We start from the raw sequence: 23,031 nt of genomic DNA, 5'->3' as shown, positions 1-23,031 counted from the left end.
AAATGCAAAAGCACATAAAAGAACACATGAGAACTTCATCTAGAGTTTGTCGGCGACAAAGTCACCTATGTTAGAGTATATTGACTTAGGAGTCAAGTGAGATCACTTGATCACAGGTCATACTCATCGTTTAAGCTCAAAATGGGATTACCATTTATCGTTTAAGCATCTTGATGTATTCACATCTTGTCGAGTTGCTTTGACTCATGACTTGGAGTAAAGCTTCTCTAAGACGGAATGACATACCTTGGGTGGTGGTGTTGATCATGTAGTTGAACTTGTGTGGGTTGCTCAAGGTTGATGTAGCTCATCCAGAGTTAGGAGCACCACTCGGAATTTGAGTTCATCTACCTACATGGGTTAGTTTTTGCAAGGAAGAGCACTTGTGTATCCAAAATGACAATCATGAAACTAGCATAGAATTTTTCAAAGGATATGTTTGAATGGTTCCGTGCTTCCTTGTTCTTCAACCACCATTGTGTAGAGACTTGGTGATGTAGAGATTGCTCAAGATATGAGTAGGTTACAATCTCATGGAATTCAATTCATCCAAGTACCTACATGAGTTAGATAACATGCAAGGTGCAAATATATCCAAGACATAATATTATCATCATAAGAGAAATATCAAGGATTAGTCATAAGCTCATGCCTTGCATGTATCGAATGGAGTTTCTACTTCAAGTTTGAAGCATCAATGATGTTCAATTCTCCTCTTAACCTGCAAAACACTTTCTCATCAAGTGGTTTAGTGAATATATCCGCTAATTGTTTTTCGGTGCGAACATGCTTAAGTTTAATGTCACCCTTAGCAACATGATCTCGAATGAAATGATGACGAACTTCAATATGCTTAGTTCGAGAATGTTGCACGGGATTATGAGCAATCTTGATAGCACTTTCATTGTCAGAAAGTAATGGAACATGTTTCACATATATCCCATAATCTTTAAGAGTTTGGGTCATCCAAAGTAATTGAGCACAACATGATCCAGCGGTAATGTATTCCGCTTCGGCGGTGGATAAGGATACCGAGTTTTGTTTCTTGGAGGACCAAGTCACAAGAGATCGACCAAGAAATTGACAAGTACCCGAAGTGGACTTTCTATCAACCTTGTCTCCGGCATAGTCCGAGTCGGAGTAGCCAACAAGATCGAAAGAGGCCCTCTTAGGATACCAAATGCCAAAATTTGGTGTATGGATTAAGTATCTCACTATCCTTTTCACGGCCTTAAGGTGACATTCTTTAGGAGCAGCTTGATATTGTGCACACATGCACACACTTAGCATGATATCGGGACATGAAGCACATAGATATAACAATGAACCAATCATAGATCGATAAACCTTTTGATCAACCGGCTTACCATCTTTGGTCAAGTCAAGATGTTCACTAGTAGGCATGGGTGTAGTCATACCTTTGCATTCTTGCATATTGAACTTCTTGAATAAGTCCTTGGTGTACTTCGTTTGAGAGACAAAGGTACCTTCCTTAGTTTGCTTGATTTGCAAACCAAGAAAGAATTTGAGTTCACTCATCATAGACATATCAAACTTCTCCAACATTAGCTTCCCAAACTTTTCACTAAAATGAGGGTTAGTAGAACCAAATATAATATCATCAACATAGATTTGGCACACAAATAGTTCTCCATTGACCCTTCTAGTAAAAAGAGTAGAATCTATTTTTCCAATTTCAAAGCCTTTTTCAATAAGGAACTTGGTCAAGCATTTATACCACGCTCTAGGAGCTTGTTTAAGACCATAAAGGGCTTTGTGAAGTTTGTAAACATGATTTGGTTTCTTAGGATTGACAAAGCCGGGAGGTTGCTTAACATAAACTTCCTCCTCTATTTCACCATTTAGAAAAGCACTTTTAATGTCTATTTGGTACAAGGTGATATCATGGTGATTAGCATAGGCAAGTAAGATGCGAATGGACTCAAGTCTAGCAACGGGAGCATAAGTCTCACCATAGTCCATACCTTCGACTTGTGTGTAGCCTTGGGCGACGAGACATGCTTTGTTGCGAGCTACTTGTCCATATTCATCTTGCTTGTTGCGAAACACCCATTTAGTACCGATGATGTTGTGGTTGTCGTCGGGCTTCTCAACCAATGTCCAAACTTGATTCCTCTCAAAGTTGTGTAGCTCTTCATGCATGGCATTTTTCCAATCCGGATCTTCCAATGCTTCTTCAACCTTCATAGGTTCAATGCTAGAGATGAATGAATAGTTTTCACAAAAGTTAGCTAAACGAGTTTTAGAGCGAGTGATTCTCCCGGTTCCGATATCGTTGTAGATTTGCTCTACGGGATGGTCTTTAGCAATTCTTGCTCGAACTCATGAAAGCTTTTGCTTGGGTCTTGGTTGAACATCTTCTTCATCTTGTTCTTCTTTTTGGTCTTCTTCATTGTTGGCGTTGGCGTTCTCTTGTCGTGGTGGAGAAGGAGGTTGTTGACGTTCATCTTGATGCACTTCCTCGTTTTCTTCATCTTGGTGTGTCCCACTTGTGGATGCTTCCGTATCAACTCTTGGTTCACCTTGTCGTGAGGTAGAAGCTTCCACTTGGACGGACGAGGTACTCTCCTTCACCTCCGTTGGGCAAATCTTGCCAATAGACAAGTCTTGGATTGCTTCCGAGGGATCTTTGTCTCCTACATCAATTGGCAATTGCTCTACTTGCGAGCTGTTAGATTCATCAAACTTCACATCTACCGTTTCTTCAACCTTTTGGGTGAAATTGTTGTAGACACGGTATGTGTGAGAGTTTGAGCCATAACCAAGTAGGAAACCTTCATGAGACTTAGGAGCAAATTTAGAACGGCGATGCTTATCAAGAATGTAGCACTTTGAGCCGAATACTCGAAAGTATCCAACTTGGGGTTTGTTACCGGTGAGGAGATCGTATGCCATATTGTCGAGTAGCTTGTGAAGATACAAGCAATTTGTTGCATGGCAAGCTGTCTCAACCGCTTCCGCCCAAAAGTGCTTTGGCGTCTTGTACTCATCAAGCATCATTCTTGCCATTTCGATGAGCGTCCGGTTCTTCCTCTCAACAACTCCATTTTGTTGAGGTGTGTACATAGCCGAGAACTCGTGTGAAATCCCTTCTTCGTCAAGAAAGGTGTCCACATTTGCATTCTTGAACTCCGTTCCGTTGTCGCTATGAACCTTCTTGATCTTCACTTCAAATTGATTTTGGGCCTTCCTAGCGAAGTTTTTGAAGATCTTTTGGACCTACGATTTATCATCGAGAAAGAACACCCACGTAAATCTTAAAAAATCATCAACTATAACTAGACCAAAAGAATTTCCACTGAGACTCTTGTAAGCGTTGGGACCAAAAAGATCCATGTGAAGTAGCTCGAGTGGCCTCCTTGTGGTCATGATGTTCTTCACGGGATGCCTTCCTCCAACCTGTTTACCTGCTTGACAAGCGCTGCAAAGTCTATCCTTATCAAATATGACATCATTAACACCAAGGATATGATTTTCTTTAATAAGCTTGTCAAGGTTTCGCATACCAACATGACCTAATCGTCTATGCCATAACCAACCTTTGGAAGATTTAGCAATAAAGCAAGTTTTAGGTTGATCCTTTTTAGTGAAGTCAACAATGTAAAGATCACCTCTACGTATACCGGTAAAGACCATTTTATGATTATCTCTACGAAACACTTGGCAATCTACTTCAGTGAATAGAACATTGAAACCGAAATCAGCAAGTCTAGATACTGAAAGTAAGTTGTAGCCAAGAGATTCAACGAGCATGACATTTTGTATGGAGCTATCATGTGATATGGCCACCTTACCGAGGCCAACCACCTTACCCTTTGAGTTGTCACTGAAAGTGACATACTTTCGAGGACCATCGTTTTCAGCAAGCTCACGAAACATGTCTTTATCTCCGGTCATGTGATCGGTACATCCACTGTCAAGAACCCATTCCTTTCCTCCTGCCATATATCCCCGAAGATTTGCCATAAGACCAAAATGTCTCATTGCATCATCAAGATCGAAGTCACTATCATCATCCTCATCATAGTATCCATGTTCAACATCGTCATGTGCTGGATCAAATCCTAGAGAGGGTAATTCGTTAGAGTGAGTTTGACAATGATCTTGCATATGAATTTTAATAGCTTCGGAAACAATATCGCTAATGATTCCAACTTCTCCTTTGGCACGCATAAGGTTTGTAAGCTCAAATAGACGATCACCAAACATAGGATCACTAGTATTCATCTTACTCAAGGCAATAGACTTATGGAGAATTTCATCTAGATTTTTCAAGGAATAATTTGGAAAGTGTTCCTCAAGAAATTTCCATATAGTGTAGGCACACTCAAGAGTAGGCAAGTTCCTAATCAAGTTTCTAGGCAAGCCTCTAGTGATAAGATTAACAGTTCTAAGATTCCTAATCATGTTAATTGACTCATCAAGGGTAGGATGCATAGGATCAACATGAGGTGCACAAGGACTAGCAATGTACTTGTTCAAATCATATTGATTGAAAATCACAAGCATCTCATTTTTCCACTCATGAAAATATTCCCCATCAAGTATAGGCACTCTATGTCTAAGACTCCCAATAGTAGACTCATCCATCTTCCTCCAATGGTGTTTAAACCAAAGCAATGGAGACCAAAGCTCTGATACGAATTGAAAGGGGTCGAGAAGAGGTGTCTAGAGGGGGGTAATTAGACACTAGGTACCCACAGTAGCAGGTTTTAATTTCCTTAAGTTGGAGTGGAGTTTAGGCACAAGTTTAACACTCACAATACATAACAAGCAAGCATGCAAAGAGTATATGAGCAGCAGAAAGTAAAGCATGCAGCTTGCAAGAATGTAAAGGGAAGGGATTGAAGGATTCAAACACAATTGGAGACACGGATGTTTTTGTCGTGGTTCTGATAGGTGGTGCTATCGTACATCCATGTTGATGGAGACTTCAACCCACGAAGGGTAACGGCTGCGCGAGTCCACGGAGGGCTCCACCCAAAAAGGGGCCACGAAGAAGCAACCTTGTCTATCCCACCATGGCCGTCGCCCACGAAGGACTTGCCTCACTAGCGGTAGATCCTCACGAAGTAGGCGATCTCCTTGCCCTTACAAACTCCTTGGTTCAACTCCACAATCTTGTCGGAGGCTCCCAAGTGACACCTAGCCAACCTAGGAGACACCACTCTCCAAGAAGTAACAAATGATGCGTTGATGATGAACTCCTTGCTCTTGTGCTTCAAATGATAGTCTCCCCAACACTCAACTCTCTCTCACAGGATTTGGATTTGGTGGAAAGAAGATTTGAGTGGAAAGCAACTTGGGGAAGGCTAGAGATCAAGATTCATATGATAGGAATGGAATATATTGGCCTCAACACATGAGTAGGCAGTTCTCTCTCAGAAATAGGATGCTGGAAGTGTAGGCTTGTTCTGATGGCTCTCTCCACGAATGAAAAGGAGGTGGAGGGGTATATATAGCCTCCACACAAAATCTAACTGTTACACACAATTTACCAATCTCGGTGGGACCGAATCAACAAAGTCGGATGAACCGATTTAGTAAACCTAGTGCCCGTTAGGATTTTCTGTGGGATCGACATGCAGCTCGGTAAGACCGATATGGTTAGGTTTAGGGCATAACGTAATCTCGATGAGATCGATTACACAATCTCGGTGAGACCAATTTTGGTAATAAGCTAACCAGAGAGTTGGTCAGGCAAACTCGGTGAGACCGATTACACAAACTCGGTGGGACCGATTTTGGTAATGAGCTAACCAGAGAGTTTGTATTGTAATCTCGGTAGTACCGATTGCTCAAAATCGGTGTTGGTAATGGGCATACACAGAGAGATTAGAATCCCATCTCGGTGAGACCGAAATCCCTATCAGTGAGACCGATTTGCCTAGGGTTTGTGGCAGTGGCTAAGATATCTGAACTCGGTGGCGCCGGATAGAAAGAATCGGTGGGGCCGAGTTAGACTTTGATTTTAGGACATTTGTGGATGTGAGAAGGTAGTTGAGGACTTTGGAGCATATCACTAATCACTTTGAGCAAGCAAGCCATTAAGCAACGCCTCATCCCCTCTTGATAGTATTGGCTCTTCCTATAGACTCAATGTGATCTTGGATCAATAAAATGAAAACATGTAGAGTCTTGATCTTGGAGCTTGATCCAATCTTTTGTCCTTAGTATCTTGAAGGGGTTCCACATCCTTTAGTCCATGTCACTCCATTGTTGAACTTGTCTGAAACATACTAGGTAAAAGTGTTAGTCCAACAAGAGATATGTTGACATTAATTACCAAAACCACCTAGGGAGCACTTGTGCTTTCACCCGCGTATTTTTCGGCCGACCGCGCTCAATATTTCGATGGCGTACCGCGTATTTTAACGTGGACCCACTGCACAGTGAGATGGGAAAAGACGTGGCCGCCCGTGCTAGTCTCCTCCTCCCCCGCTATCCCAAAACGAGCGCCGCCGGAGTCCAAATTTCCCCCCTTCTCAAGCCGATCTCCTCGCGCCCTCTCCCTCCCACCCTAGATCAGCGCCTCGGCCTGCACGCAACCGCGGAACCCTCACTGCACGAACCAGCCACAACGCCCCTGGCCTTCTTCCCCCGACTTGATGAACCCTAGCCAATGCCCTGCCGTCTCCCGTTGGCGCCGCCCGCCGCCACCGTCTGCCGTCGCCCGTCGGCGCCGCTCGCCGCCATCCCCTGCCGTCGCCCGTCAACTCCGTCCGGCAGCGCCCCCTGGCTCCCCCTTTCCAGTCTTCACTCCGGCTGCTGCCCTGTCCGGTGGGGGCGCGAGGCGTCGACCCCAGCTAGGGCGCGAGGCTGCAGGTTGCCCGGCGTCCTGCGAGGTGGTCTTCAGAAATTGGCTTGATGACACAGTTTTTTCTTCTAGATGCCACATTGCCACTGTTTGATGATGATTTTAGTTGTTAGATGCCATCATTGTTGTTTGATGCCACTGTTTGTTAGATGTGGTACTCATTCACCCAAGCTCTCGTTATTTTAGGTTTATATCAGCCAAGCTCTCGTTATTTTAGGTTTATATCAGTTAGACATGTGGATCTGAGTTGGATACCTTGTTTCTTCAACTAGTTAAACTGTACTTCCTTATTACTGTTGTCATATTTGTTTGTGGTTCGTCAGTGCGGTGAGTGGTGTGAACATCTGGAGTCAGATAGCCTACCATGAAAATATGCCCTTGTATTAGATGCAAGATCAGCAGTGAAGTTCTCCAAAATAAAAATGTCGACCTCTGTTATGGTGGAACAGTGGAATGTTTTGATCTAGTCTAAACATCTAATTAGTATTTATATAGTACCAGGAATGGAACTACTGGTAACAGAGGATGCTGATTCAGGATCAGTTTAGCATGTGCAATCATTTTTCTATTTTACATGCACCTTTTTCATTTAGAATGTCTTCAGAACATCTCATGTCACTTGGTTTTTAGTATGTACTTGTTGCACCTTGAATCAAGATGACTTCTGTAACCTTCACTTTACTGAATGCTTCCCAAAGTTTATTGTTCAGTGTACTGTTTTCCGGATATGGTAATTTGAAAAGAATGCTGCTGTTGCCACTTTTTTGGCATCCTTTTTTTTACATGGTATCACATGTTATTCATGCGTTTCTGTGCCTTCCTCACCGGCAATACAGTAAAGCAATGTAACTTCATTTTTTCACATGTTACAGAATGACATATTGTCTTGAACATCCTACAATGAAGGTGCTCCTAATGCCTGTAGAACCTAATAAATAATGCTATGTCTGCTCTAAGGTATTTTGCATTGTCTTAAGATATCTCATTCTTATATGTTATTCCTCTCTTTTGTATCTGACATGAAACTAAAACTGAATGCACCAGACCCCTCTTCTGCTAGATGTTAACACCAAGGCCATGAAGCTTAGGGAGGTTCTCGACAAGATTATAAAAAAGCAAACTTGGAATGAACCTACAGTTGGTAATGATTGGCTCGACGCCTTGAGAAGGTACTATTCTTGTAGACTCATAATGTTTGCATCGTATGTAAATTTTTCGGGTTCCCCTTGCCTTCCAACAGCCTTTATAGAATATTAGTTACGATGACTTGCGCAATAAAGACTAGGTGGTCATAGATGATTTTTAGTTACTTACTAGCTTAGAATATACATAAAACGTCTTTATACAATTTTGCTAATTAAATAAAGTTAGCAGATGATTTCCCACTGTCCCAGAGTAGTAGCATGATACTGAAGCTATCGTGTATTTTTTCCACACATTCCATGGTTAATATCATACTTCAAATACATGGATATATTGCTCTGTTGTAGAGGCAAACGAAACCTGAACACTGTATTTCTGTCATATCCACTTTTTCACTTCAGCACTATTGTCAATGCCTAGAGCTTCATTTCTTCTATGATCCATGCAGGGAAGAGTTTGACGAGGACTCGAGGAGAAAGAGCATGACGGAACGGTTTTATCTGGATGGTCTGCTCTGGTGGAGAAGCAGATTAACAGTAATGGGGTAGTAAATAAATAAAGTACTTTCCTTGTTGCCGGATTTAACTGATTTTGCGCAGAGGAATTGATGTCATTAATTGTTTCAGCGTAGAGATGTTGTCTATTTGTGCAAAATGCTACCATGGCTGTAAAAAAACAGAGCGATATTGCTGCAAAAGCATTATAATATTCTTGTAAGCCTGCAGATTTTTTGAATTGAAGAACTCTATGTTCTACTTGTGAGACATAGACATGGTCGTGTTAAAAAGCGGCCATTGCTATGTACATTGTTGATCACAGTGACAGCTTGAATAGCATTCTGTTGTACCTGCTGATACACAGGTACCAAAAAGAAAACCGGCAGAGGAGAAACCACTGCAGAGAAGGGAGAGCAAGTCCAATATCATCTCCAGGACTAAGCAAAGAACTACTCCCATCTCTGAAACCAGATGATCTCCACAACTGTGTTAATTCTAGAACTATGTAAAATTCATTCTGTAACATCCAGCAACTATGTAAAATTCATTCTGTATTGTGTAAGATCTAGCAACTATGTAAAGTTCCATTCTGTAACATCCATTCTGTGTAATAATTCAAGACCCCATTCTGTATCATCCAACGGCTACTTAGCTAGCCAGTGAGCTATCATTTTCCTAGTAAAACTGGGTTGTTACTCTTCAACTTGCTTATCCGTTGTCCATGGGTTGAAACCATGAGTTAAATTCATAAATGGCAAATAGTTTGGATTGCTCTGGGTGGAAAATGCATGTAGTTTGGATTGGTCTGGGTGGAAAATGCATGCTGTTTGGTTTGGATGCTAGCTTAATTATTTTGGTTTGGTTTGGTTGCTAGAGGTGTAGTCCTACGGTTTGGGCTGGGTTTAGTTTGGATGTCAAACTATTCCCAGGTTTAGTCATGCAAAAGCTAGTTTTGATTCACTGAACCATATGCATAGCACATCCAAATTTGCACATACAATATCACAGGATGAAAGCCTAACTTGCACATTCAACATCACAGGATGAAAGCCTAACTTGCACATACAACATCATTTGTATTTTTGCTGAACTGAAGTTGACATAGTAAAATCAAACCATCCCAGGATAACACTTTGCTTATCTGAAAAGGTCATTCTGACACTACAGAACAACCATTTCAAGCAAGCCACAACAATTCTTGAGGTCACTTTTCCTCAAGCAAAATCAATAAGCAAATGACATGCTTTTTCTAACTTCATTCTCCAGCAAAATCAATATGCAGATGGCAAGCTTTTTCTGCAAAATGGTCATACTAAAGTCACTTTTCCTGAATTACCACACAAAATTAATATGTAGATGTCATGCTTGTGCTTGTTGATATATTCCAGAAACAAACGATGCGGACAGTACACTAGAACAAGAATGGAGGTCAGTGTTAGAGTACGTAATGGGCCTGGGCTGGCGGTATAGCCCGTTAGTCTTAGGGTTAATTAGAGATAAGGGTCGCTTGCTTAGGGGTCAAGTAAGCCTTGCTTGGGAGTCAAGTAAACCTCTCTATATAAAGAGAGGAGATGTATCAATCTAATCAAGCAAGAATTAAGAAGGAAAATCCCTTCCCTCTTGCCCGGCCGTGGGCAAAAAAGGCCCTCGGCCAGCCTTCTCGCGCCGTCCTTCTAGCAGCGCCATACCAATTTGGTATCAGCTAGCTTCGGTTCGATCATGTCTTCACCGCCGCCAAGCCCGTCTCTTCCGCTGCCGGTCACCTTGTCGCCTCCGGCGACCACCACGACCGTCGCCCCACTCCTGCCCGCTCCGGGATCCTCCGTCGCGCCCGCCCCCGCTGTCCTCACCTGAGAGGAGGTGTTCGGGGTGCTGCGGGACCTAACCCAGGCGGTCCAGGAGATCCGCCTGTTCTTGGCCGGGTCCCACGGACCGCACCCGACTGCGCCGCCCATCGCTGCCCCCACGTTGCCGTGGCTGCCGTGGCAGCCGCCGCACAAGGCGGCCTTCGCCACGCCGCTGCAGCTGCCATCCATCGCCACCACCACCCAACCCTGGCTGCAGTGGCAGCCGCCGCTCCTAGCGGCCTCCGCCGCGCCGCTGCAGCTGCCATCCATCGCCACCACCGCCCAACCCTGGCTGCAGTGGCAGCCGCCGCTCCTAGCGGCCTCCGCCGCGACCGGCGCTCCGCCGCAGCAGCCACTGCAGCTGCAGCAGCCACCGCCGGTGAGCTCCACCGCCTAGTATGGGATGCCCTACAACGGGAGTGTGACGACCTCGTTCCCATCAGTGTCGCCGCCATCCCAGGGCGTCCACATCCAGCAGATCAAGTCCCCTCCATCGCCGTCACCGCTTCCATCTTGGATTGCTACCCGCCACATGTCGGCGGGGGTGAGGCTGCAGGCTGCTGCATGCGGCTTCCTAGCGCGTCGGCGTGTGCGGGAGATGTGTGGTTAATTAGAGATAAGGGTCGCTTGCTTAGGGGTCAAGTAAGCCTTGCTTGGGAGTCAAGTAAACCTCTCTATATAAAGAGAGGAGATGTACCAATCTAATCAAGCAAGAATTAAGAAGGAAAATCCCTTCCCTCTTGCCCGGCCGTGGGCAAAAAAGGCCCTCGGCCAGCCTTCTCGCGTCGTCCTTCTAGCAGCGCCATACCAGTCATACTGAAGTCATATATTCCAGAAATAAATGATGAAGATAGTACAATAGAACAAGAATGAAGATCATATTGAAGTCACTTTTCCTGAAGTCTGATACAAGATCAATATTTAGATGCCCTTGTGCTTGTTGATTTAACCCAGAAATAAATGATGAAGATAGTACAGTAGAACAAGAATGAAGGTGGTACCTTCTAAATTAAAACATCTAGTCGTCATCACTGTCAACATCCATTGCGGCACCTCCTTCATTTTCGCTGCAGTACTCCATAACTGTGTCATCTTCTTCATCTTCACCCTCATTTCCATATACTTCTATGTTTTTGTCTTTCATCAAGCGGGCAACTACATCAACTTCAAAAATAACGCCTTGCTCATCCTCTCTATGTAAAGGCTTCTCATATGTATGGTCAGAAACTGATTTTCGCCTGACATCCTCATCACAACATTCCTCCTCTTGATATGCAGGGCAGCAAAAGGTGCACCCTAAGTTTCACTAATATTGAACAAATGCCTATGGTCGAATGTTTGGACAACTTGCCAATTTTTCCCTAACTTTGTGTCTGGCAAATAGAAGACCTTTTTAGCCCGAGTAGCCAGAATCAAAGAATCATCCTTGTACCATAAACTTCCCACATTGATGCTTGTAAAAAAACCATCATTTTGAAGTTCAGTCTTCTTACCATCAAGCTTAAACCAGTCACATTTAAACATAACAACCGACCTGTCATCCAAGTTATAGTCTAACTGAATGATCTCTTTCAGGGTTCCATAAAAGTCAATGACCTTCCTGTCATGCCTACCTTCAGACACGACTCCACTGTTTTGTGTTCTCCTACTGTTATCACGGTTAACAGTACTAAACCGAATGCCATTCATTATGCATGATGAGTATTTCCTGACTCTCGAATCAGGACCACATGCCAAGGCAAAGAGATCCTCGTCAACCTCTTTGTCATCCTCATTCCGCAACCTCATTATCTGCAACAACACACACAAACATGTACATTAGAATCTGTTGTGAAAATCTCACAAGCAAAAATTCTATTTACATGTGAATGAAAACTAACATAGTTCCTGAACCATGTCTGGAATCCTTTCCGAATCCTTCTTTCAATGTTTGGCAGTCCTTCTCTCTCTAGCTCACCGCTGAACATTCTGTAGATAAAATAAAATCAATCAATAGATCACATATTTACAACACAAAGGTAACATACACAAATTCAGAAGTGAGAACATTTAGATATATTAAAACCGAGCACCCTCCCAGGCCTCTCAGCCCATTAGCATTTCTAGCCATTCGATTTCATGTGCTAAACGTCCCTGGCCGTTAGATCTTCCTTCAACATGATTCTTTTCGCGAGGTGGGCTGGCCGTCCTAAAGGGCAGCTATTCCCGTAGCTTTTTTGGCCCACTGTGGTTAACTGGGCTGATATTTGGTTTTACGGCCCATATCTCCGCCTCGACTCGTGATGCCAATCTCTCTCTGCCTCGACTCCTCCTCTCCCCACCTCAAAAAAAACTCCTCTCCCCGACCTCTTCTCTTCTGTCCGCCTGCAGGGCTTGCGCCCGCACGCGCTTGACCGCCGGCGGGTGAAGGAGTTGGCGCCGGATCCGGCGGCTTGTCGCCGCGCTTATGGATCCAGACCGCATCCATCGCGACTGGATGGTGCCTGCGGGCCCATCTCGATTCCCGCCGCTGTCACCGACCCAGGCCTCCGGCCTCGACCTCAATTCTTTCTGTTCCTCCCCATCAAGCAGGTCGTCGCGCTTCACTAACGTTGACCTCGAGCGGCAGAGCCGTCCCCGACCTCAATCTCCAGTGGCAGCGTCCAGCATATCCAACCATATTGTCCACCGGCGGCGCCACCAGATTCTCCCGCGACCTCAACCTCGTGTGGCATCGTCTATCATATTCATATCTAGCCATATCGTCCGCCGGCGGTGCCACCAGATTCAGCGTCCACATGTGCGGTGCGATTGTCGTCCTAGATGGCTTCCGCACATCCATGCCTTGCCTACAGCCTACAGGTACAACCAGCCTTTCCCCATTCGCAATATGCCTAGGCTAGAGATGGAGGCCTTTCCCCATGCGAGAATCACCCAAGACATGGCTATGGTTATGGTAGATACACTGGATTTAATATGTAAGTTCCATAGTATACATATTTTTTCTACTTGTCCTAGGTATTCCAAATAGGGATAAATTCAGAATTCTCTTATTTATTTTATGTATGGTTTAATTGCTTTTCGAAGTGCACATTGTATGTTGGTGATACGTTTTTAATTGAATTCTTTCTCTTTTAGACTTTTACTGGATTGAGCAGAACAAAAAAGAATAAACATTTTTGTTTAGTTTATAATAGAGAAAGGAACTTGGTAGGCGATTCCGTTTTGTCATAGGAATTGATGCTAAGTATCTTGTGCATTTAACTTTGAGGGGAAACCTCACCCATACAAATTCAAAAATCAATTATCTAACCAGGTTTACTAAACATCTATGCATTTCTCTTATTTATTTTGCATATTCATTAATATTTTGTGATTTGGTTGTGATAACCAATGTGAGGAAGGAGAAGATCGCCTCCAGCACACTGAGACCTCAAGGCAACTCAAGAGCAGATCACCAATGGAAGCTACACCATCCTGCTCCAGCCGGATCTGGAGGCCGGCGCACCATGATTCACCAAGGACACCGTCGCGAGGTTCGCCGTCTATTTGCCGGCCGTCTTGTGTCCGTTTGCCGGTTGCCCATGGGGACGGCGGTGTCGGCTCATTTTGGTGGTGCTTATTGTTGGCAGGTTCGTGCAGCACACTGGAGGTTCGGGAGCGCGTGATGACCATCATGTCCAGGATACTGCAGCTCGAGGATACCATAGCTGTCCAGAGCAATGATATCTTGGATGAAATCTATAAGTGGAGGATACATTGTAACCTGTCAAATAATGTGTACCTGTTGAGAGAGTAACAATAGCAGAATGTTGACATGTCTGTGTTTGGGATTGTAGGTAGAAGGCCACGATAGGAAACCGGTTAACTCCATGGAAGGTACAATACTGCCGATTTCATTTCTGATTGTTGCGTTGCACAGTCACAATATCTTAGAAAAAAATCTTCGGCAATGCTTATCTGTAGCTGAAAATCCTCTTCTGGTTATGCAGTACATCCTCTCCTCCTCTGATGTTGATGTGAAATCTCCTTCTACAAGGTAACTAGACAATCCATTCCTACAAATTTGCAAGCTTTGTTTCTCTTAAGTCTTCCACTCAACCCCAGACAATATTTCATTGAATCTGTGAATTTTCTCCTGAACTGATAGATGCAGTTGCAGGTCAAAACATTGTGATATATGAGGTAATGAAAATATTTATGGAGGAAATTTACTTTTACACATCGTATAGGTTATCTTTATCTAAATCATGTGATCCTTTTTCAGTTATGAGTTGCAGTAGTACTACATGAAGATTATAAATTAGGTACGATTGTTTTTGCTCTCTAATTCATGAGTACCTGCGTACAAACTCAGTATCTATTTTCACCATGTCATGGCACGGCAACCGTGGAGCGGATATGATTGAACCTTATAAGCTGGCCTCAAGAACATAAACACCGGTTCCATTTTATTTCCCTGGACCTCATAAATACTCATTTTGCTTATAACAGTTCCGAGGTATGACAAAAAGATTAAGCAAAAAGCAATGTTTGCTACAGATTCGTGTAACTGTCTTTCTTTAAAACGTCTAGCCCTTTGTATATATTTCCTAGAGATAAAAAAAACCTAATCGCTCTAGCTGGGCTTAAATTTAGGACATTTCTTTTTGGTTGTTGAATAAGGTTTCACAACAGTGGTAGAGATAGTTCGAACTTGCAATAGCTCTGTGTCAGATGAAAAACAACAACACAAGAAGCGAGCATGTCAATCATGGGTATTGTTATTGTTCAAATTTTCCAATAGTGTTGCAGAAAACATGGTTGTTGCTGATTGAACGGATGTTATGTTTTCAAAGAGAATTCAAGTTCGTCTTTTATGTATTTATATGTGCTGGTGCAATAAAATTTGATTGAATCTTCTTTGAAATTTATTTCAGTACTAATGCATAACTAAGTAATGATATCTAGCTTGAGCAGCTCAACTACGACGCACTGGATACACGCTAGGTATACTGACATCTTACGCATATCTTCTCTTTTATTTCAGTTATCACTTTTGGTGTAGAACTCTTTGTCTTCCATTTTATACATGATGTTACTTTGCTATATCAGTTATGTTGTCCTGACCGGATAGTTATCTTTTCTGCAAGCGACACAAGTGGTTGCTGATTGGTTGACATTTCAAGTTGGACCTTAGTTATTTTGTACAAGTGTAGTGACACCATTTTCCATGTTGGTTTGTTTTGGAAGCATTTTCATGTATAAAATGGAATTGCTGGTCTGCCACTTTATTACATATAGCTTTCAGTCTGATTGATCTTTAACAAAACACCAAACAAAAAAGAAAAGTATGATTACCGCATATCCCTGCTACTGCTCGTATTGTAGTATTTAGTATATATCATTATTTGATATTGCAACTAATTTAATTCTTGTTAGGATGCATGTCCTATGAATGTGATGCCCTCCACAAGAAAAAGCCAGCTGCATTAGGCAGACATAAATCTTCTTTGTTTCGGAAATGGTGGCCTTTTGGTAGAGGCACGTGAAGATCCCATTTACGCATGATGTATACAATCTACTCCCTCCGTTCCTAAATATAAGTTTTTTAAGAAATTTCAATATAAACTACATACAAATGTATATAGACATAGTTTAAAGCGTAGGTTCACACATTTTGCTCCATATGTAGTCCATATTGGAATCTCTAAAAAGGACTAATATTGATAACGGAGGAGTTTTTATTGCCTATTCTGTACTGATTAGTTGTATTTACTATCTAAATTGTTCTGTATGTTGTTATACGAAGCCAATTTATATATGTGACCTTGCCTTTACGGAGTATATATATGAGATTTTCTTGGATTACCGACTAATGTATGTTTATGTGTAAATTCAGTATATGACGTGTGGTTATTTATTTATCAAAATACCTATCATTTCATTGTAGAAATAGATAGGCGCAACAACTGATGTATGGTTATGTTTAGGTAAATTCAATATATTTCATGTGGTCATTTATTTATCAAATACCTACCATTTCATTGTAGAAATAGACGGGCGCAGCAACGCGCGCCATCAATGATCTAGTACTCTATATACTTCTCAGCTTGACTACAGTTGTTTAACACATACCACACCATTTGATCAAATTCATTTTCAACATATACATATTGATACGCTGAAGGAAAATTAACTCCATGCCCGAAAACATCAACATCATAGGCTTCTTCATCTGAAAAACCAATATTTCTTGGCTCCCGATTAAATCTTGTTTCAACATCATTGATGTACTTGGAACAAAATGTCAGGCATTCATCAGCAACATATGCCTCAGCAATTGACCCTTCTGGTCGTGCCCTATTCCTCACATAGCGCTTCAAAGTATACAACCGCCTTTCAATTGGGTACATCCACCCATATTGCACGGGACCTCGGAGCAACGCCTCTTCGGGTAAATGTACAGCAAGGTGCACCATCACATCAAAGAAAGCAGGGGGAAAATTTTCTCAAGCTTGCACAATATTACAGGGATATCTTTCTTCATTTCAGCCAACACATCCTTTGTTAAGAGTTTTGCAGCACAATTTCCTGAAGAACTTGCCTAACTCAGCTATTGCCTCGTATATATCAGTGTCCAAAAATCCTCTCATGCCAGCAGGTAAGATTCTTTGCAAAAGAATGTGACAATCATGTGTTTTTAGACCTTGTACCTTGGTTCCATCAGCACTTATACATCTTGCGATGTTCGAAGCAAACCCATCTGGAAACTTTAACTCTCGTAAAAACTGACAAAAGGAAATCACTCGTTCTTTGGACAAGGTATATCGAGCTGGAAGCATCACATATGAGTTTCCTTCATCCCTCAGTTGCAGCCCCTTTTTAATTTTCAAATCTTTGAGATCAAGCCTAGCTTTAATTGTGTCCTTTGTCTTACCCTCTATATTCAGAATTGTCCCAACAAGGTTGTCACATATGTTTTTCTCTATGTGCATGACATCAAGATTATGTCTCAACTTCAATTTTTTTCCAATACTCCAAATCCCACAAACAAACCCTCCGACTCCAAATTGGCACATGGTGCTTTTTTTTGCTCAAGTCAGAACGCTTCCTTTTCCTGCTTTCCTTTTTCTGGCCAGGTCCAACCTTCTCCAATTCTGCTTGTAGCTCTTTGATAGAGAATTTACCTGGCTCATCATTCCTTCCATGAAGACCAACAAATTCATTGTTTTTACGCAAACGATGTCCCATTGGAAGGAAACGATAGTGCCCAATATACCCAATTTTGCTCCTTAAGCCATAAGAAAGGGGGTGCTTATCGCAATGAATACATGCAGAATATTCTCTGGTGGTACACCCTGAAAGAGTGCTTAGAGCTGGGTAATCGTAGCAGCTGAATAACATTGTAGACATCACATGCATGAAAAACATAAAACAATCAAGTTTCCTAAGAAACTAAGATATTTTGGCAAATTACGGAAGTAACCCCCCTCAAAAAAGCCACCATGGATTAAATTAACACTAATTTGAGGTAGCACATAAATTCAGTTGAAACTAAAGTTTCAGTTAAAACTAACATTCAGTTAACACTGAAGATTCAGTTAACACCAACATTCAGTTAACTCTAAAGATTTAGTTGACAAGTTGAGTTGAGTTAGCACATCAATTCATTTAACACAAACATCAGATAACACCCGAATTCAGTTAACACAAAAATAAAAGTACTCGAAATTATATTGAGTTCTTTATTTTAGCTACCATTTTAGCAGTTCATACATATTTCAGTTGGTCGCCCGAGGTGAAAATAATACACATTCTCCGTAAAACAAATGGCATCAGGTTCAATCGGGAAAAGGAATCAAGTGGCCATAGTTTGTTTGACAGGTGAAGTGTCTTGCAATGAGGAGACATACCTTGGCTGCCGGCTGCTGTTGGGTGTTGAGGAGGGCCTGGAGGGGAACAATGGAACTTGTCCGAAGAAGGGCGCCTTAGTGCCGGCAGGACACAACAGCGGTCGGAGGATGTCTCTGGTGCGACAATGGCTGGCGATGACGGGGTGGCCGGCCGGTCGGCGGGTGGCTCATGCAGATGCAGGCAACCACATCGGCAGATAGCGGCGAGTGGCGAAGGCACCAGACTCAGCCACACCCTTGTTCCTTCCCCCTCGGCGCCGAGATGGTCGCCAGCTGCGCGCCTGGCCCAGAGGCGGAGCTCCCCTGCGCGAATCCGCGCGAGCCTGTACGGCGGCTGTTCGTGCTGGATGAGATTTGTTTGAGCACAATAGTGCTTTTTTTAGGGTTTTTTTTGAGACAATCTCGCGAAGCTTTTATTAAACCGTCACAATGTTTACAGGGACGAATGGAAGATCTTCGGGCTGGCCTAACCAAACATGGCGGCCAACCCCTAGAGAAAGTGCATACTTCACTAAATTGCGAGCCTCATAATTTGAGCTCCTAAATTCATGGCTAAACTTACAAAAATTAAAAAACGACGAGTGATCTATTATTTCATGTATGATTGCTCCATACCGAGATGCATTCTCCTTCGTAATGTCCTCAACCACCACTTTGCAGTCAGACGCCACATGGATCCTCCGCAGGTATAAATCATCTGATAAAGCAAGGGCTTCTCGAATGGCCAATGCTTCCAAAGTCTCCGGTTCTAAAACATGTCTAAACACTAGGGCTGAGGCTCCCAGGAACGATCCATCAGCGCTCCTGCTTATCGCACCCACGGCTCCATATCTTCTGTGTTGGGGTACTGCAGCATCCACGTTTACTTTTGCACTGTCCGCTACCGGCGGTTGCCAGATAGTCGATCTAACGGCCTTTGCTGCCGCCGGCTTCGACGATACTGTATTCAACACTTGAAGCTCAGCCAGGTATCGCGTGATGAAACCATGTATCGATAATGGTGACTGGAATATGGCCTCGTGGATTGCTTTCCTTCTCGCCCCCCAAATTGCCCACAACGTGACAACAAGCCGAACACAATCTTCCTTACTTAGTATATCATGTAGCACAAATAGCCAGTCCTTTGGGCTCTCCTCTTGGCGATCAACAAGATGTTGCACCAGATGTTCAGGGGCCCGCGCCCATACACTGCTGGACATCGGACATGTCAGTAACGCATGCTTCCATGTGTCTCTCGCCCCGCAGAGATTGCATGTATCTTCTGTCGACATATGGCCATGCATAAGCAACTCACCGCAGGGCATAGACTGTCTAGCTAACCTCCAGACGAATATCCTGAGCTTTGAAGGTACTTGGATGTGCCAGATGCTGCTCCAATTCTTGCTTTCATGCTGAAAAAATGACGATCCTTCCGTTTCATGCAGCCATGCCTCTCGATTGATTTTTGTTCTCAAAATCATACGGTATGCCGAGCCAACATTGAAAATACCACGTCGTTCCTCGTGCCATGCCCAGAAGTCTGAAACTGTACGCGTACACAATGGTATCTTTAGGATTTCCTCAGAGTCAAAGGGAGTGAAAATAGACCGAACTAGTCCTTCATTCCAAGACGCAGTAGATGCATTGATGAGTTGCGCCACTCTAGTAGGAGGATGCTGCACCAGAGAAGTTATAGGTCTTTTGAAACTCTCCCTCGGTATCCAGTTGTGTTCCCAAATGTCTGTGGTTTCTCCGTCTCCAATCCTCCTGATCAAACCTTGTGCCAAAATGTCCCGACCATCCAAAATGGCCCTCCAAATCTGCGATGGATGAGACCCCAGCTCTGCGTCTAGCAATGAACAGTTTGGAAAGTAAACTGCTTTTAGGATCCTGGAGCTTAATGAGGATTCCGAAACCATTGTGCGCCAAGCCTGCCGTGCAAGAAGTGCTAGGTTAAAAATCTCCATGTCTCCGAATCTGAGGCCCCCCATATATTTCGGTCTCATCATCACATCCCATGACACCCAACTGGGCTTCCTTCTGCCCTGCTTACTCCCCCACCAGAATTGCCTTATGATCGATGTGATGTTCTCGCAAAGCCCCCGCGGCAACCGGAAGCATGCCATGGAATAAACAGGTATCGCTTGTGCCACAGCCTTAATCAAAACTTCTTTGCCCGTCGAGGACAACAGCTTCCCCATCCAACCTTTGATCTTTTCCCATACTCTATCTCTCAGGTATTTAAAAGTTCCATTCTTTGACTGACCCACATCAGTTGGCATTCCCAGATACCGTTCAGACAAGGACTCATCTTGGACCTGTAATGAATTCTTCACCTCTGTTCTGGTGGGACCCGGACACCCCTTACTGAAAAATATGGAGGATTTATCATGGTTTATCCTTTGCCCCGAAGCATCACAATATTTCTCTAGCAGGTTTGACACTGTAACTGCTCCCTCTACACTCGCCTTGAAAAGCAACAGGTTTTCATCTGCAAATAGAAGGTGGTTAATGGTTGGAGCCGTGGGGGCCACCTTGATACCTGCTAGTGATGACTGAGAACTGGATTTCAGGAGGCACGAAAGGCCCTCTGCTGCAATCAAGAATAAGTAGGGGGAGATTGGGTCTCCCTGCCGGATTCCTCTGGTAGGTTTGAAAGGATCAAGCTTCTCACCATTGAAAAGAACTAAAAAAGAGACCGATGAAACCATAGCCATGACTGTGTTTATCCACTGTTCTGCAAAACCAAGTTCAGTCATGATAGCTCTCAAGTATGTCCACTCTAGCCTATCATAGGCCTTCATCATATCCAACTTCAGTGCACAAAAACTGTTTGACTTCGCCCTGGACCGCTTCATAAAATGCAAACATTCATACGCACAAATGATGTTATCCGTAATTTGCCTCCCTGGCACAAATGCAGACTGCTCCTCCGAAATAATATCAGGTAATATGATCTTCAACCTATTGGCTACCACCTTGGATGCGATTTTGTACAATACATTGCAAAGACTAATAGGTCGAAACTAAGACAAAGCAGTAGGATTTGTTACCTTCGGAATAAGAACCAACACTGTGTCATTGATGCATTCAGGACTTTCTTCCCCACAGACTATGCTTAGGACGACCTTGGTAACCACGTCACCACATACATCCCAATGTCGTTGATAAAAGTGTGCGGGAAAGCCATCCGGGCCCGGCGCCTTGGTAGGAAACATGTGAAACAAAGCATTTTTTACCTCTTCGTTTGTGTATGGAGCACAAAGTGATGCGTTCATCTCCTCTGTCACCTTCTGCGGGACCTGCTCCAGCACTTCTTCCATGTTACTAACACCCTCCGTAGTATACAGATTTCGGTAGAACATGTTTGCCATGTCCCGGAGTTCGGCCGGATCCGAGATAACAGCACCCAGAGAGTTTTGTAAGGCTTTCACCATATTTTTCTTCCTGCGGAGGCTCGCGCGAAGGTGAAAGAATTTGGTATTCTTGTCTCCCTCCGAAAGCCACTCGACCCTTGCCCGTTGTCTCCACATGATCTCCTCTCTGTGATACATCTCGATCAGCTGCTCGTTGATCTTTAGTTCAACATGAGAAGGTGCCGCTCTTAGTGGGTCGCCCCTGAGCTCCTCCAGCATTTGCTTAAGCCTCTTAATTTCCTTCCTAACACTTCCGAAGGTGTCCTTGCTCCATCTGGTCAACTCGTCTGCAAGGCTCGCAGCTTGTCACGCATCTGTTCCACGCTACTGCATGGTGGTTTCCTAGCCCATCCTTCTGACAAGATCGTTTTGAGCCCCTCATGTGTCTCCCACATTAGCTCGTAATTGAAAGGTCTCTCCCCTCTTCTAGTTGTTCTGTTTCCATAGTCAAGCAAGATATGAGAGTGGTCTGATGTGGCACACGTAATGTGTGATATTGATGCCAAAGGGAACCTCGCTAGCCATTCTGCATTCGCCATTGCTCTGTCGAGACGACACCATGTGTAGGTACCCCCCACCACCTTTTTTTCAAAAGTCCAAAAATTGCCCTTATAGCCTAAGTCCAGCAGCATGCAAACATCCGTAGCATCCCGGAAGGCCTGGATTTGAGCGTTACTATGCTGTCCAACCCCCTCATGTTCGTTCGGACGTAAAACTTCGTTGAAATCGCCTATGCAGAGCCAAGGAAGAGTACTCAAAGTACTAATGTTTTTCAAAACCTGCCATGTTTGGTGTCGAAGGTGTGTCTGAGCCTCACCGTACACACAAGTCATCCACCATATTTCCTGTTCGTCTTCCTCTACCGACACATCTAAATGATAGTCAGAATAGCCAAGAATCTCCACTTTTATTGAATCATTCCAAAATAGTCCAATACCACCGCTTCTACCATGGCTATCAACAGCATATGACTTATCATAACCAAGAGTACTAGCTAAAGCTTCTACCCTAGCTCCTTCGATTTGTGTCTCAACTATACACAGTAGGGTAGGGGCAAACTGCCTTGCGAAGTCGCGAAGCTCACGAACTGTCGCGGCGTTGCCCGCACCACGACAGTTCCAACATAAGGTACTCATTGGCCTCGGCGGCGCCCCTCGAGGCCCGCCAATATTATGTCACCCTTGCCTTGTACTCCAGTCTTGTCCATGTTGCTCTTGCCATCATCTTTCTGCATCTTTGTCCTCTTGGGCTCCTGCTTACTACTCGGGCTGGGAGGGACAACGGGAGCTGGAAGTGCCAACGTAGCTTGCTGTCCATTGCTTGTGGTTACATGATTCCCTGTCGGCATCACACTCTTCCCCACTGCTAGATCTGACACCCTCTTCCTGTTATTCTCAGCCTCCTTCATCACAGCATCATTGTCGTCCTCTAGATCCT

The 23,031-nt window shown here is 43.7% G+C and overlaps 2 long non-coding RNA genes across 4 annotated transcripts; both read left to right on the top strand.

The window, feature by feature from the left end:
- Nucleotides 1–6,436: 6,436 nt before the first annotated feature.
- Nucleotides 6,437–9,183, top strand: LOC123157660 (uncharacterized). 2 transcript variants are annotated; one of them, XR_006479080.1, is made up of 5 exons: nucleotides 6,437–6,866; nucleotides 7,711–7,795; nucleotides 7,883–8,007; nucleotides 8,430–8,694; nucleotides 8,843–9,183. It is a non-coding gene; the product is annotated as an uncharacterized lncRNA (long non-coding RNA). The 2 variants fall into 2 exon arrangements; XR_006479079.1 differs by lacking the exon at nucleotides 8,843–9,183 and having other exon boundaries at nucleotides 8,430–8,721.
- A 3,483-nt stretch (nucleotides 9,184–12,666) lies between these two features.
- Nucleotides 12,667–15,941, top strand: LOC123161616 (uncharacterized). Of its 2 annotated transcripts, XR_006480758.1 has the most exons (4): nucleotides 12,667–13,840; nucleotides 13,937–14,183; nucleotides 14,297–14,489; nucleotides 14,572–15,941. It is a non-coding gene; the product is annotated as an uncharacterized lncRNA (long non-coding RNA). The 2 variants fall into 2 exon arrangements; XR_006480757.1 differs by having other exon boundaries at nucleotides 14,297–15,941.
- The last annotated feature ends 7,090 nt before the right edge of the window (nucleotides 15,942–23,031 follow it).

Source organism: Triticum aestivum, chromosome 7B (genome assembly GCF_018294505.1).
Source record: "Triticum aestivum cultivar Chinese Spring chromosome 7B, IWGSC CS RefSeq v2.1, whole genome shotgun sequence".
NCBI lineage: Eukaryota > Viridiplantae > Streptophyta > Magnoliopsida > Poales > Poaceae > Triticum > Triticum aestivum.
The sequence above is the reverse complement of the archived record's forward strand: the minus strand, read 5'-3'. Positions and strand labels throughout refer to the sequence as shown.